Source organism: Maylandia zebra, linkage group LG4 (genome assembly GCF_041146795.1).
Source record: "Maylandia zebra isolate NMK-2024a linkage group LG4, Mzebra_GT3a, whole genome shotgun sequence".
In the NCBI taxonomy this organism is placed as follows: domain Eukaryota; kingdom Metazoa; phylum Chordata; class Actinopteri; order Cichliformes; family Cichlidae; genus Maylandia; species Maylandia zebra.
This window is the reverse complement of record NC_135170.1, coordinates 23,083,608-23,099,395: the sequence shown is the minus strand read 5'-3', so window position 1 is coordinate 23,099,395 and position 15,788 is coordinate 23,083,608. Positions and strand designations below refer to the sequence as shown.

General features: G+C 41.0%; 1 protein-coding gene across 1 annotated transcript in view; it reads left to right on the top strand.

Annotated features, from left to right (window-relative positions):
* coro7 (coronin 7) overlaps positions 1-15,788 on the top strand; it is a 117,253-nt gene that overhangs the window by 36,366 nt on the left and 65,099 nt on the right. The window lies entirely within an intron of this gene.

Genomic DNA, 15,788 nt, shown 5'->3' with positions numbered 1-15,788 from the left:
ACAAGCTGTTAAGCCTTCCGACTCTCATCTTACTCAGCCAGTGTCTGTTTTTTTTTTTTATGAGCCTCCCTTCACCCCCCCCCCCCCCCCCCCCTTTTTTTTTAAACTGACAGAGAAACGGCTCATCTTGGATTTATTAAATTCATTAGATTTAATTTGAGACAAGCCTTTTGGTTTCCTGGTTTTTGATAGTAGTTCAGTTTTAATGCTGTGATTTTTCCATTGGACCTAATTGCAAGGTTTGGAGCTGTCCCATCCGCAGTATTTTGGATGTCCTGTATTAAATCACTTCAATCATGCTATCATATGCCGAGATGTGTGTCAGAGAGCTTTTACTTGCAAGGCCACATCCCTTCCAGATGTCTGTACACCAGCACTGATATAAAAGAAACAGACATTTAACCGAGAGACGAGACCTCATCATTTACTGCTTTTCAATATTGCCGTCTCACTCTTACACAGCTTAAAAAATGATATACAGTTTTTTCTCGTGCCTTTTTTCCCCTCAAAATACTCTTAAGTTATTACTAGAAGATAACTGTTTGTACAGCCAAGTTTCCAGAAAAGAGTGGCACTGAAAAAAATGTATAAGGATAACAAAGAAACCACAACTGCACCCACACAATTGCCAAACATTAGTATCGGGTTGTGCGCCTATTAGTGAAACTTCGTGTTTATTAACTTCTCATGCCAGCTTATCCCCATTTTTCTCTTGATATTTTTCACAACCTTCACTCTTATTTTTTTAAATGTATTTTTAACTACGGCCCTTGCCGGACTTTTGACCCAAGCTGCCGTTACAGGCCGAGTCTCCATTGTATTTGGTTATTCTCTGCAGTGGGATACATCAGTGTCAAAAACAAACAATGCTTCAGGAGTCAAATTGAGGGGAAAATGCAGTGATTACTTTCTATTCAGCCATATCCATGTAAGCACTAGCCAACCTCTTTATCAAACTAAACTACTAGATGTAGTCTGCAATCAGTATTTACTGATAATAGAAAGTGCTGGCTGGTTTCTACTTAATGGCCAAGGTCAAAATGTTGCTGACTGCCTATTTGTCTCACTGTCTTTTTTTTTAACCTGTGTCTTATTTTGTAAGTAGTGGAAAAAGATTTTTGTTCTCATTTCAGACACTGTGTCCATGTCTGTGTAATATTTTTAGCACGAGTGCTTAAATTAAACATCAATCAGCCTGTTCCCGACAGGAACAAACTGTCTTTAACCTCCTTTCCCCCCTCTACTTCTTTTTGTTTTAACTGAGCATTGCATTAGTGTTTTACCAAGCAGCTATGGCAAAGACAAAATGCACTAATCAAAAGGGGATATTGTCTTAATTTTTCTCTGCACCTAATAGATTGAAAACAAGTGACCAAGGAAACTCAAAGTCAAACATCCATAGAAGGGCACTTCCTCCTTGTCGTTTTAAGCCTGAGGTGCATATAAAGATGGATTTGTTCATGTTTTCCTGCCTGTTTTTAATTAAAACAGCTGCGGTAAACATGGTGTGTAATTGAAGCAGTGAGCTGGCTTGTATCAGGTTAGCTTTGCTTGTAGACAGCATTCAGTAGAACTGTTTTCTTTGGACTGTCACAACATAAAGAGGCCCAGGATCATGAGCCAGTAAAATAGAGTTGTGGGTGGAATATAATTTGGATGGAGAATAATGGGCTGGAAATGTTTATTTTTTGGTCGGGGTTGAAATGGAGAATGAAAAAAGTGAGGGGTGATGAGTCTGAGAGGAGCATTTTGAACTATGTTAAGGTGGCTATTACTGCAAGTCTGTTTTCCATGCAAGCTGTAGAGCTGCACAACGAGGAACTGTGCGGGTCTGTGTGCACTGCTCTCTCCCTCATATTCTTCCCCCTATAAACCAGAATTATAATAATGAGTTTAATTGGGTCTTTAAGCCAGCTGCAATCAGTGAACTTTATAGCTGGGCACGATTGCTACCAGCTTGTTGTGTAAATGCTTGAGACGTCACGATAATTATGCATCCTCCCCCCACTTCAGCAGCTAAACATACTTTGACCACACTTACACAGCCGCCTCTCGCTGATGTTTGCTTGCATACTAGCTTGTAATCGGGTCATAAAGATGACAGTCAGTTCTCCAGGGGTTACTCGGTTAGCATTCAGCTTGACAGAACTGCAGTCTCAGGAGAATTTCAGGCTGTGACCTCCTCTAACTGTTCTCGGTCCCTATCAGTGTTACCCTCCTCTCCTAATGGACACAAACACCATACATTTGCATGCATGCTCATTTAGACCTTCTGTTATTTTGGTGTCTCTTAATGTCTGGCTAGAGGCTGATTTAAGTAGATCACTGTGACCTGCCTGTTGATTGGGAAGGACATATGTTTGCCCCTGGAGAGCCAGCCTCACTGCTTTTACAACCAGTCACAGGTTATACTAAGGACTTGCCCTCTGAGGCAAGCGCTGCTGACAGACTGTGCTGTTAACTGATGGAGAGAGGCTTTTGTTGTGGATGATAGGAGTACTCCTAGTGCGCTGCCTGTACTCTTGCGCTCCTTATTGACTGTGTGGGCCGTGCCTGAGCGCAGGGCCCAGTCAGTAGGTGTATAATTGAGCCAAATTCCCTTTAATCAGATAGATTGAGAAGAGGCCTGCGCCCCATAAGAGAACGAGCCTTTTATACAGAACAGTCACTCCTTTCTCTTGCAGCGGCCCGGGCTCTCCAAAATCAGTCCCAGATGATGGCTTTCCTGTGGGTATTAGGTGCAGCTGCAGGGCCGTTTACCAAACCAGAGCGAAAAAAAATACCACTAAATGTTTGAATGATAGTCTGACCTTTCTCCGTTCTAGGAGTTCACCTTCTAAGAAAAAAAAAAATAGAGCTTTGCTGTTTGGGTCCAGCTCAAACACAACTGTTTGAGGTGCAGGAAAAGGCAAAACTACAGTCTTCTTCAGGTGATCTGCAGGGTCAAGGCTCACCAGTACGGCTGTGGGGGATGGTATAGGGTAAAGATGTGGCCGCACGCGCTCGGTCAGCATTCTGACAGTTGAAACATGGCATCTGAAATCTGTTAGCCATTTAGGGTTTCAGTTTGTGATTAAGTGGAGAAGGAGTTTGACCAGAAGAAGAGGATGAAAAAGGAGGAGGGAGCTTTGAAATCCCCTCTTTTCTTTTCTTTTTTTTGGTGAATATATCATTACTCTATGAACCTTTATTGGCTGCATGTGTAAGTTCATATGCTAATCCTAAACTTCTTTTGCTCTTAGTTTGAGAAATTCCCCCTTGTGATTAACTCAAAGACGGAAAAAAAAAGGTCTACCGTCAGCTGTTATCCTTCAACGAATCTTTATCCTTACCTGACCGCCTCCGAGACCTTCTGTCTATTACTATCTGTACCCCTTACTCATCTACCTCTCCATTACGGATAGATGAAATGGAAACGGAGAGCCGGGTTTTTGAAGGTGCTCGTGTCTGGGCTTCTAATTTAGTATTTTTTCTTTTTAGAGCCAGACCTAATGGAGCTGCTCAGAAGCGGTAAAAGCAGATGGAAATATGTGAAGCGTTTGGCGGGGGATATTTAATATAATTCACAGAGGGTTTTTGATTTCATCCCGCAGGTATGTGCTCAGCACTCCAGGGATCAGAAGGACCCTTTTGTGTGAACTCACCACAGAAGGAAAAATAAAAAGTCTCTCACTCCCACCTTAGGCTGCCTCCTTTCACCCTCTTTCCCTCCTGTTTTCTTTCATGTACCTTTGTATTTCTTTAGTTTCTTTTATACTTTACATTAATGGTATGGAAATGGAGATTACTAGTCGCAGGAAGTCACTCTGCATTAAATTGCACTTGAGGACGTCCTAATGTTGTTAAGGTATTTAAACAAATGGTTTGGTACTAGAAGGCTGAAGCCTCCCCCCAATTTGTCTCAGTTATGAGGCTCGAGACCGTGTCAGACTTCACTTTCAAACCTTAACAAAAGCAGCAGCAGAGTTGCACTTGCAGCTGTGGGTATTGTTTTTCTCCAGCATCTGGAAAATTGTCTTTCTTTTCCCTTTATTGGAAATGCACTCACAATAACAGTTAGGATCTTTGCTGCTCACACTGCTCAGGATTATTTTAGCACTTGTTTCTTTGCTCTGTGGGTTAGATATCCAGTAGCTGAGGAATAAATACACTGCTAGTATCAATGAAGGGAACTGTAATAATTTGATGGAGATCTTCTAAACTTAAGCAGCTAGTTCTATATGTATCGTTTTTCCTTCCTTTTCTTTTACCTGTGTTTTACTTATTTTCTTTACTGTGCTCTTTTTTTTTTTAAACCCGATTTGTCTACCATCTGTTAATGCCTTTGAAATTTGTATTCTAGTTTAACCCCCTCTTTTTGGACCCAAGTGCCTTTCAACAAATCCATGTGTTTTCTAAGACTCGTGATTGCGCCTTTCACGAGACTCAAGAACCGTCGTGCGGTACAGAGCTCCCGTTTTTAAAATCATGCCTTGGTTCTGGACGCCAGTCACCTCCTGGATAAATGCCACCTCTCTCTGCTGTGGTAAGAAGACCAATCTGAGTGATGGAGAGAAGTGTGTTTCTCATTAGTACATGGTTTCCTCTGCCTCGCACCCTGCCCACACCCACCCTGCAGGCTGGCCTCTAACTCCTGCCTCTGAGACTGGAGCCTGTCATTGTGCGCCTAATAGTCTTGCAAAAAAGAACAGAGGTAAGAAGGGAATGACAGACAGCTCAGGATATGGATGAACAAAGACATGCAGGAGTTGAGTCATGGCCACGTAATTTATATGTTATGTGCGTTCTTCTACATGCACAGGAGAGATGAAAATAGATAAACTTACACAGCCTGAGAAAAGAGCAGAATAAAATTTGTGGTACTTCTTATCTTTAGTTTAGTTAAAAGCTGATGAAGCATCTAACACAATCCATAAATTTTGTATAAATTTTAATAAAGTGTCACCTTTCAGCATTAATTCAAAGCGGTTTACGTCCATGGTAGTGAGTCTTCCTTTATAATTCTCACAATATAGTTGGCTGGGCTAAATATAAAAGCAACAAAGAACCAAAAAATGTTTGTCCTCCATTGAGCTGTTTTGTCCAATAAGGTTCCTTGTGGCTGAGCAGATCAGACGTTTTTGTACAAATCTGAACTCGTCTGAAGCTGAAACTTGTCAACTAAACACTACAGTCATTGTTTTATTAATTTCAGCCAACGAAAATGTGTCAACCAAATACTGGAAGCCAGATATGATAGCCAACAGTGATGCCACAGCTGATCTCATAATATCTGAAATGGTGATGTTTCCCATGTGTAAATAGTCTGTATACTCTCTGCACAGCCATCAGCCACATCTGGACCTTCAAAAAAACCAGCCCAACTTTCCTTCCTTATTTTTAAAGCCTGTTTAAGCGAGCAGACTTTTCCTATAATTTAATAGCGAGAGCAGGCTAGGTGGATTGTCTCCTCATTGTATTCTCTTTTATGGTCAGGTTTCCATGATAGAAACCAGCAATCTGCATCCTGCCATTGGCAGGTCTGCTGCCTAAGAGGAGAACTCAAAGAAAACAGAAGGAAATTCAATAAAAAAAAATTTCCCTCTGTTTCTCGAGTTTTCTCAACGCTCTCTGATTGGCTGGTGGCAGGTGGGCCACATGTGCTTCTGGCTGATATCTCTCCCCATGTGGGCCCTATTTGTCTGCCCACAGCATGGAAACATGTCAGTGTCAGCGAGGCAGGAGTAATATGCCATGCATAGTTTAATAGGAAAAGTGCTGAAGCCTGCTGCTGCTCACTGACTATTTGTGTGCGCAGTCTCATCTTTTAATTGTGTTTATTCACAGAGTCAGCCATGCATACATAAATGATGTGTACACGTATGCACATGTTACTGAGTAGTAGGTGGACAACAGAGAGGAAAATAGCGGCGAAGGGTCTGAACTCCATCGCTGCCTGTCAGATTTCACTCGTCTCTATGGAAATGTTATGACAACAAAGCTGCTCTGCACCTGCGTGGCCCCTTTGTTTTCCTGTTCAGAGTTGTGTGTCTGCATCTGGGCAAGTGCACTTGGCCTAAGAAGATTAAAAAAAAAAAAAAAACCCGTCAAGATGTAATTGGTGGTGGGAGAGCGGAGGAGGTGGTGGTGGCCAGGAAATAATTTCACCATTGTGCAAAGCATACTGGAGGAACTGATGAAGAAAAGGTGGAGGACCCTCAGGGTCTGTGCACTCTTGAAGAAACCTCTGTGGACTTTCCTGCTTTAACACTGACTGAGAGTCCTCTGTATGAGGCCAGCTAACATTATTTCAGGAAGGTCAATTAGTCAGCCGGCTATTGTATGCATGCTTTGTGTTAGACCGCAGAGGGAGAGGACTAAAAGGCTGGGGACTAGTGGGAGGTAGAGTCTTGTTTTGTGCCTTTGTTCTCCTTTTTTTTAACAAAAAACTAAAAACTAAAAAATAAAACATTTTCCCTTTGGAAACAAAGGATGGTAAGAAAAGTGGACTTTATCTTAATTGTTGGATTTGTAGCTGTTTTTAATTTACAGAATGCTCAAACAGCTAGTTTAAAATGGTAATCAGCTATTTTAATTGAACACCTACTGAATAATTGTGGAAACTGCTGAAATCATTGTTGCAAGCAACCAGACCTACATGGATGATTGTTACAGTGTGGTTTGCTTGCTTTGAGTCTGTAGAGTTCCTCATCCGTGTCATCCATTCAATCTCGTCTGTGTGCTGGGACACAGGGTGCTGTAATGGGGGTTCTGTTACTCTTCAAGTTTACAGTGCTTTGCATGCATGCATGCATGTTTGTGTTGCACAGGTGTCTCTCACAGCAGCCCAACCATGAGATGGAGGGGCTGCATTCCTACTGGGAAGCTGGACTGGGCAGCCAAAAACACACGTGTGGATTCACAAGCGATGTGACTTGCTGTCGTACACATTCACAGGTCTAGACGTGTCGACCATTTCTTTGCCTTTTTCATTGCACGCAGACCTTTTCCAAACAGCATTCATGATCACTCAGCAGGTTTTGACAGGTGGAGTGACATAAACGTAATCTTCCATGCCTTTCTTCTGCTATACGTTCATGCACTATTTGGCCTTTTTTGGTCAAAGTTAAAACAGCATGTATTGCACTTCTTCATTTTCTGTCTTTGTTTTATGTTTTTACTGCAGTTTAATTCAGACCAGTCACTACAACATGACTGCAGTGATGACCCTAATGTGCTGTCTCTTATAGACATACAGTGTTGTGGAGAAGTATTTGCCCCCTTACCTGAGTAGGCGTATTTGTCACATTTAAATGTTACAGATCGTCAAAGAGTTTTAAATTATAATTTTGTTTATTAAGGGGAGAAGATGTCCAAACCTACCTAAATTCAGACACATTGGTGCGTTTTTAAGCATGAACGGTCTGCTTAAGGTCATCCCAAAGCATAACAATTGGATCTAAGTCTGGATTTGGACTAAATCACTTCAAAACCTTCTTTTTTTTTTGTTTTAGCCATTCAGAGGTGGACTTGCTGGTGTTTTTCAGATCATGCTCCCAAGTTGTCTTGAGCTTCAGGGCATTGACTGATAGCCTTACTTTCTCCTTCAGGATTTTCTGGTAGAGAACAGAATTCATGGTTCCATCAATGAGAAAGTCATCCAAGTCCTGAAGCAAAAAAACAGCCCCAGACCATCACACTACCACCACCATGTTTGACTGTTGGTGTGATATCCTTTTTATAAAATTAGCTGTTGAAATGTTAGTTTTATGCCAGATGTAACGAGTTTTGAACTTTCCAAAACTTAGACATTTGTCTCATCAGTCCATCAAATACTTTCTCCAAATTCTCAGGGATCATAACAATATTTTTGGCAAATGTGAGACGAGCATTTGTTTTCTATTCTATGGTCAGCTGTGGTTTTCTCCTGTCCCATGGATGCCATTTTTGCTCAGTCTCTTTCTTATTGTTGACCTCTACTAAGGGAAGCGAGGCCTGCAGTTCTTTAGATATTGTTCTGGATTCTTTTGTGACCTCCCGGAAAGGTTCACCACTATTCCATTTTCTCTATTTGTGGATAAATGCTTTAACCGTCATTCGCTGGACTATTAAAGCTTCAGAAATGGCTTTGTAACCATTTCCAGGCTGATAGACGTCAATGACCTTTTTTGTTTGTTTCAACTGTAGTAGTGTGTTGCTTTTTGAGATATTTTAGCTTACTTCACTTTGTGTGATAAATTCTGTTTATTAAATAATTTCTTAGTTAAGGTAGTTAAAGTAATCAGACCTAGGTCTGGCTAATAAACTTGAACTAAGCTTTCCAAAAGGTCAATCATAGTTGATTCATGATTTAACAACTTGCAAGTTTGGATAGTGTTTTAACGCTATCTTCAACTTTCGTCTTTTATTTTCTGTCTCTTTAATCTCCAGGAAATCGTTCATGTAATGTGTTTATCAGCTGAAAGTCATTTTATAGCTGCAGTGCCCTCACAGTTTTGTACCCAAATGTTTACTGTATCCTGCTGTTTTTTCGTTTCCACTGGTTTTCTTAGTGTGACAGCTGGGTAGATTGGCTCTTGGAGTGATAGTAAAAGAGCAAATTCATTACAAAGCACGTTAGATAAAAACATTTGACCAAAAGACCAGCTTTTATAAAGAAGGAGGCCCCATTATTGGAAAAACTTTTAGGGGCTGCTTGTTCTTTAGTGTCCATAGGGACAAAACTTGGGAGCTGCTGGGCCTTTCAGTCTAACCTACTTGGTTGGTGTTCCAGGGGAAGAAACCTTTCATTAGCACTGGACTGAAAAAAACAGACGGTTGATGGACAAATGGCGAGAGACATATATACACATACACACACTACTGAGGTGACTTGTATTATTCTTAACTGTTCTCCACACATCCTGGCCATCATGGTCCACCCACGGTCCACTGCTGATGTGAAGCTGTGGGGATCCACAGCTGTGAGCTGACAGGCTGTGCACTGTCTTCAGTCATCTGCACGCTAACTACTGTGCAAACTAACCACAGCGCTTACAGTGCTCCTAGCCATGTCTTCTAAACTTTTCTGCACATTTACAAATAACAGCAAACATTTGTCAGTTGCACTTGTTTTAAACTGAGGTTTTTGATTGAGATATCTTATAAATGATACTCCTGCTATGCTGAGTTTTTGTTTCTGGAAAAGTTTATACTTCCTTCTTACTTGCAGTAGTATCTTTCTTCTGTCTGCCTGAAGGGGATTGCTAATGGACAATATGCTGGAAGGCAGGCTTAATAGCCGTTCTACGAAAAAATAGAAAAAACAGCTTGAGGAAGCTCAAATCCTTACTGGCGCCTCACCTGTACACACCCGGCCAGTCAGTGTGTAAAATGTAACTGACTATAACTGGGAATCGAGTTGACTGAAAAATATTCGTCAGATTCTGCATCTCTCAATTCTGCTTTTACCGTGGGGACAGGAAGTCTCAAATATTCTTAGATGACCTGACAAGTATTTTCAAATTTCCTAGCGCCTTAAAGGTCAGTCCTTCTTATTCTGCCAAAGCTTTATCATCTATGATCAACACTTGATTTCTTAGAAAAACGGAGTCACTATTTAGTCCTCAAATTCCTCTACCTAGTGTTTCAAGGCACATCTGAAACAAAGATTTATGGCACACTAGATCTAGGGTCATTTTAACTTAACTTGTGTATCTGTACACCGCCGCTTGTGTATCCCAGACCTGGCATGTTTGTGTTATTAACATGCACTCTCTCTTTTAAATAAATAAATGAAAGAAATAGAAAAAACAGAGAGAGAAAAGAAAAAAAAAACATGCACACTGACTGCTGAGATGGAGTTGGCATTGCCTGCTCTGCTCCAAACCTTTAGTGGGTTTGTTTAAATTATATCCCTTACGAGGGAAAATATGTAGTGGTTGAACTAGAGGACCCCCCCTTCTTCCAGATTTCTGTCTGCTGTCGTTTACTTTTTTCAGTAGCACACCATCCGTCTTCCAGACCCTCTTCAAAGTCTTCTGGTCTTTCGCTTCATGGCTTCCTCTTGCTCGCAGTATTCAACTCATACTTTTATGAAGTTGTTCCCCTCTTTGGTCTCATCATATTCATATAGTCCTGATTTGTCCATCCATTGCCTCTCACTTCTCTATCTCAACTCTCTGGTTTTATGTCTCTAAAGCTGCCTTCCCTCAATCCTTGCCCTCCCCTCTCATCCTCCCCACAGTTATGCTATTTTCTACTGTGCGTGGTTGATACATTTAGCTTGTGGTTGTTCGGGAAGTAATGGCTATAATGGCTACATCAATTGCCGGGGGGGGGGCTCTGCTGCATTGCTACCTTCCCTTAGCCACAGCGGAGTCTCTGCAGACTGATGCAGACTTTCCACTAGGGTGAACCCATCGACTTGGGGTGCCTACTGGGGCTCGCTGCCGCCACTGACACGCCCCCAGGCCACAGCCCGGGCTGGCAGGCACCCACAGAGGCACGCGGCGTCAGCCTGCCTAGCGGACGTTCTTGTTTGTGTTTGTCTTGTGTGGTGGTGAGTTTCTCACTGTGCTGCAGTGACCGTAGCACCACCCAGCTGCCTCATACCAGGATATGTCCCTGCACACCCTGGTCAGGCCCTGTGGGCCGTAAGTAGCCTTTTCCTACTCGAACTACACAGAGGTTGACTGTAACTCTTGGTACACATCCTGAAGTAATGAATGGCTCTACTCAAGACACGATACTGGTGGTTTTTATGTTTTTACTCATTTACACCCTGCCTTAAGCCATTTTTATTTTCTTGGGCTCCCTTTCTTCTTTGGCTTACATAGCACCGTAATACTAGAGTCACGGTAGGAGAAACAGAGGTTGGAGTCCACAACAAAACCATGAACAGTGAACTTAACGTCTTGTTGCCTTTTGAAATGGTTGCTTCACAGATGGAAACCTGGTCTGTGACACTCCACAGTTAGTTGCCATCAGTTGCTGTTTTATTGTTACAAAAAGGTGCATCAGAGACGAGTTGGGCTCATCGACACAGACCGACTCTGTTAATCTGTCTGTTTAGAAATTAGATGGCAATTGTTTGCAGGTTTTTACCAATCTGTCTGAGAGTGATTGTATTCAGACTCAGCTGCTGTTTGACTTTTACTCTACTATGACTGAATTTGATCTGTCTTTGATTTACCTCATTTTGGGGAATTTCCACTGGGTATTGTTGATGTTCATATAGGAATAACCTGCTATATTTTATACTGATTGTATTTTGAACTTAAAATAATCACAATCAGTGTTGTGTTATGTCTGTCATCAGTTAGCACGGACTACCGTCTCAATAAATATGTTTAATATGAATGCCACCAGTTTTCCCAGTTTTATTTAATCTGTAAAAATTGCAGAAAAGAAAAATCAGTAAGTATAAACAGGCTTGTAACATCATAACTCCAGATATATAAAATGATGTCTTTGTGTGTGTTTATCCTTGTTAAATCCAGAGTATTTAGGATATATTAACTTCTAATTGCCAGATAATAGTCTGCAAAATGCCTCATCCTGCTCTGCTATTCCTTCACCATGTCACTGCTAATCAGCTCTCTGACACCTGTGACTGTCCAGACCCCATGCAGACAGAATTAGCAGATCAACATTTTTGAGTGTAATGACCCACTCCGATTTACCCCCCTTAATCTGAGTGTTGTTAGTCATTTAGAACAAACAGGTGTTTGTTGCATGGAAGCTGATGAACCATGCAAGGGTCAGAGTTCAGTGGCCTCCACCCTGTAGTGACAGGATCATTTGGGATAGCCATTATGTTCTGCCAGTGAGTGTTTGTGTTTGGCCTGGAAGTGGATGCGTGTTTGGAGCAGATGGAATTAGTGTGACTAATATGGATTACTGAAATCGGCCTTTGCACCAGAAAACATTAGGGCGGAACACTCCGCATGGTAAGATCATACACATGCGCATGCAGTTTGAGCTGTAATTGTTTAATAAATTTCTAAGTGATCACCAGAATAAAAGCATTGAATGAATGTATGGTTATATGTGGTTTTTAGTCTAAAGTGATTTGAGTGGTTAGTAAGTATGCCACACTGTTCCAGTCCACCCTAACCAGCATCCTTGAAAACAATATGTTCAGAGAGCTTTTGTGTAATATTTCCAAAATTCTTTATGAAATGTTAAAAAAATTACTTGCTTCATTTAATCCACTTAACATTTAGGGAGGGACTCCATAATTCAAGAGCTACATACTTTAAGTCATTGTGTCTGACACAGAAACGGTGAGTGCTTATAGTGTTGAAAAGGATTACAGCACATAATGTGTGAACGTCGTCACCCTCCATATATGTTTAAACACACACATATTTCTGAAATAACTTTAATCTGTCGGTAATTACTTATACCAAACATTCGAATGCCAGTCATTATTTTCCCTTAATGAACTTAAACTTTTCTTTTCACTCCCTTGTGCGGATGATATGCCCACCCACATTTCAGCATAGCTCGGCTCAGTTTGAGATTACACAGGAGCTTCAGCTACAAACAATGTGGAATCTGCAGATGTGTATACATAGCACGGCTGTGATGCAAGTAAAGTTTGAAAGTTACACAGGATGTGTACACAGCAGCTTTTGATGAATGTCTGCTGGTGTCACAAGGTTATATATCAGTGACTCGAATGCTTGACCCCGAGGCTTTTGGAGATTTTGATGCCTGTCGCCGTGCTTCTCTTTGTCATTGTGTTTTTATAGTGCAGGTATTGATATGAATATTAAATGTTAAGATAAATGTTTATGCATATCTGGGAACTGATGATATGAGCGGGGGGGGGGGGGGCGAGTAGAAGATGTTTTGCAAGTCACACCACACACTGTTTGCACTCCAAAACCAAAACAACACATCACAAACAATTGTTAAATTACTATTTCAGCCTCATCTGATGTTTCAGTCTTTTTTGTTTGTACGATATGTTTCTTATACTCAGTCAGTGAAGCTGTACTTATCTCGTGAAACACACAAGTACATTTTTTTAAATCACCACTGCAGATTTGGCCAAACAGGCAGAAGATCCTCTCCCACTGGTGACCCCCACTTTCACCACAATGCATTTTTTGCCTCCTTTTTGTGACTAAATGAGAGTTTCAGTAACTTTGTGCGATCTTAGAAACAAGAGTCTCTTTGCAATATCAAATCAAATCAAATCAAATCACTTTTATTGTCACATCACATGTGCAGGCACACTGGCACAGCACATGCGAGTGAAATTCTTGTGTGCGAGCCCCACAAGCAACAGAGATGTGCAAACACAACAACACAAACGAGCAAAATACAAGAATGGCCAACCTGAAACTAATAAATATATGTACAATATATAATAGTGTATGCATTTCTGGATGTGTATACTAAATATTTTCCTACGTGTGTGTGTGTGTGTGTGTGTGTGTGTGTGTGTGTGTGTGTGTGTGTGTGTGTGTGTGTGTGTGTATGCACATTTTTACAAATTAAATAGTTAAAAAAAAATTAAAAAAATAAATAAATAATAATAATAATAATAATAATAATAATAATATATAAAATATACAGAGTTGAATATGTGCAAAACAAGTGGCATTTATATACAGTGTGGAGTGCATAATGTTGAAGTTCCAGTAGTGAAGCTGAGGTGTCTATGACGTGTTCAGCAGTCTGATGGCCTGATGGAAAAAGCTGTCTCTCAGTCTGCTGGTACGGGACCGGATGCTGCAGAACCTCCTTCCTGATGGAAGCAGTCTGAACAGTTTATGGCTGGGGTGACTGGAGTCCTTGATATGTGAATCTTATCTTGAGAGATTGAACACTGATTTTTCTTCTTCTTTTCTTTTCTTTTTTTTGCCTTTTTGTGGTTGTTTGTAATACTCACTCTACTCTCAGTTTAAGAGCTAAGTGCTTTGTAAGAGTATTAACAGCACAACAGACAGTTCAACTAAATAAATAACCAAGAGGGCCATTTAATGTCACTCGCTTTGTCAGATTTCAGCTGTCAGTGTTGAGGCACTGGAGTTTTGGACTATGCTGGCTCTGTGAACATCTGTGGTTAGACCTTCATCATTTACAGCTTTTCTTAAAAGGGGCATGTGAGGTTAGTAACCTTACTAAGGTCCAGCTTGAGAACTCGTGCTATTAATTAATTAGAGCTTAGTGCCATGATGGTTATAGCTAGTTATATTTTTAAAAAAGGGAGGCCCAAAAAACTGTTTCCTTGCATGAGTTTCATCTACAGTAATTGAATTTAGTGTTTACAACTATTTAAGACCTCCTGCACCCTTTTCACCCTCTATGACCTCCTCACCATCTGCTACAACCTCATCTCATTAATACCATATTACTCATTTGCTTATGTTTTTGTAAATAAATAAAATCTCCCCAGCCTCCATCCCTCCATTCCTTTCAAATGAGAACCACACTTGGGTTGCTTTCCAAGGGTGATAGGCGGTACTTTTTAGGTGCTCCCTGCTGGCTGTTGGGCACAGAGAAACACACATGCACACACTCAACACCTCCACAACTTCAGCTTCTCAGACCCCGCATCAGTCGATTTCCAAAGACGGATAAATTTATCAGTTCTTGTGGCCTTGCTTGGACTTAGCCAGAAACAGCAGACCCCCTCCCCTCGCATTTCATCAGTGCTCCACCTCTTTAATTTCCTCTAATTCTTTCCATCCTCTGCTTTTTATATTGCAGCACTCGTTGGCTCATCACTCCTCATTTCTGGTTTTCTCATTTCTGTTTAGATTTTTCTTCGAGTCTTTAGACACCTTGCTAGCTTGTGAAAAACCACACAGAAATCTTGTCTGCCAAACGCCAGAGCAACGTAAAATGCCTGAATGAAGCAATAATGAAGAAAATTAATAAAGGAAAAGTTTATTTCATTTCACACTTGTCACAACAACTTGAATAGTTGAGTTGAGAACGTTTCGATTGAACAGCAGCACCAGCAGCTGCTTGCTATTGTTTGGGGAACATAGATTTTTCCCTCTTTTATGCTCACGTGACTGAGATCTGAGGTCAAATGAACATGTGAATGTGAAAAAGTACTATTCTTTCCATAAGTTATGAATTAAATTAAGAGTTAAAATGCTTGCAGCCCTAGGGTATTGCTTTATGTAAATCCATATTTAAATCAATGTAGAGCCCCCATTTGCCTCTGTTGTACATTAACTGCCAGCTTGCATTGTCCATCCACTGTAGAAATGATATGGAGGATCAGTGAGCGCTCTCCTGCGAGGGTGAGACGATGACTGAAAGAGACACAAATGCATGCCTTGCATGGACAGAAATATCTGTACTCGGGAAATCAGGCTGCCATTTGTTTTTATTTCTAATAATTCACCGAACTGCACGTGAAATGAATCACATGTGTGCCTGCTGATGTATTTTGCCAAGAACTAACCAAAGTCAAATTCTTCCTTTGCTTTCTTTCCCTGTTTTTCTTTCTTTCTGACTTTCCCTTCTTTCTCTCCTCGTTGCTTTTTTTTTTTTTGGTCAGAGCAGCAGCTAGGCCATCTGCTGGAACAGGCATACAGTAGTATGGCATGAGAGAAACCAGTGGCACACCAGCCTTCATCTGTTATTAGTACTTTTCAGGAAGATTTAGAGGAGGGAAATGTGGAATGTGAGGCAGGAGAAGAAGCGGGCAGAGAGCCAAAAAACTAGAGCTGGAGAACCTGGATCCAAAAAACAAAGTGGTCGTGTGTTTTCCCTGCTCAGCTTTTCTTTTCCCCCTTTGCTCTTTTACTCTCTTCTGCCACAATTTTATTTTGTACCACACACCAACATCACAAGGA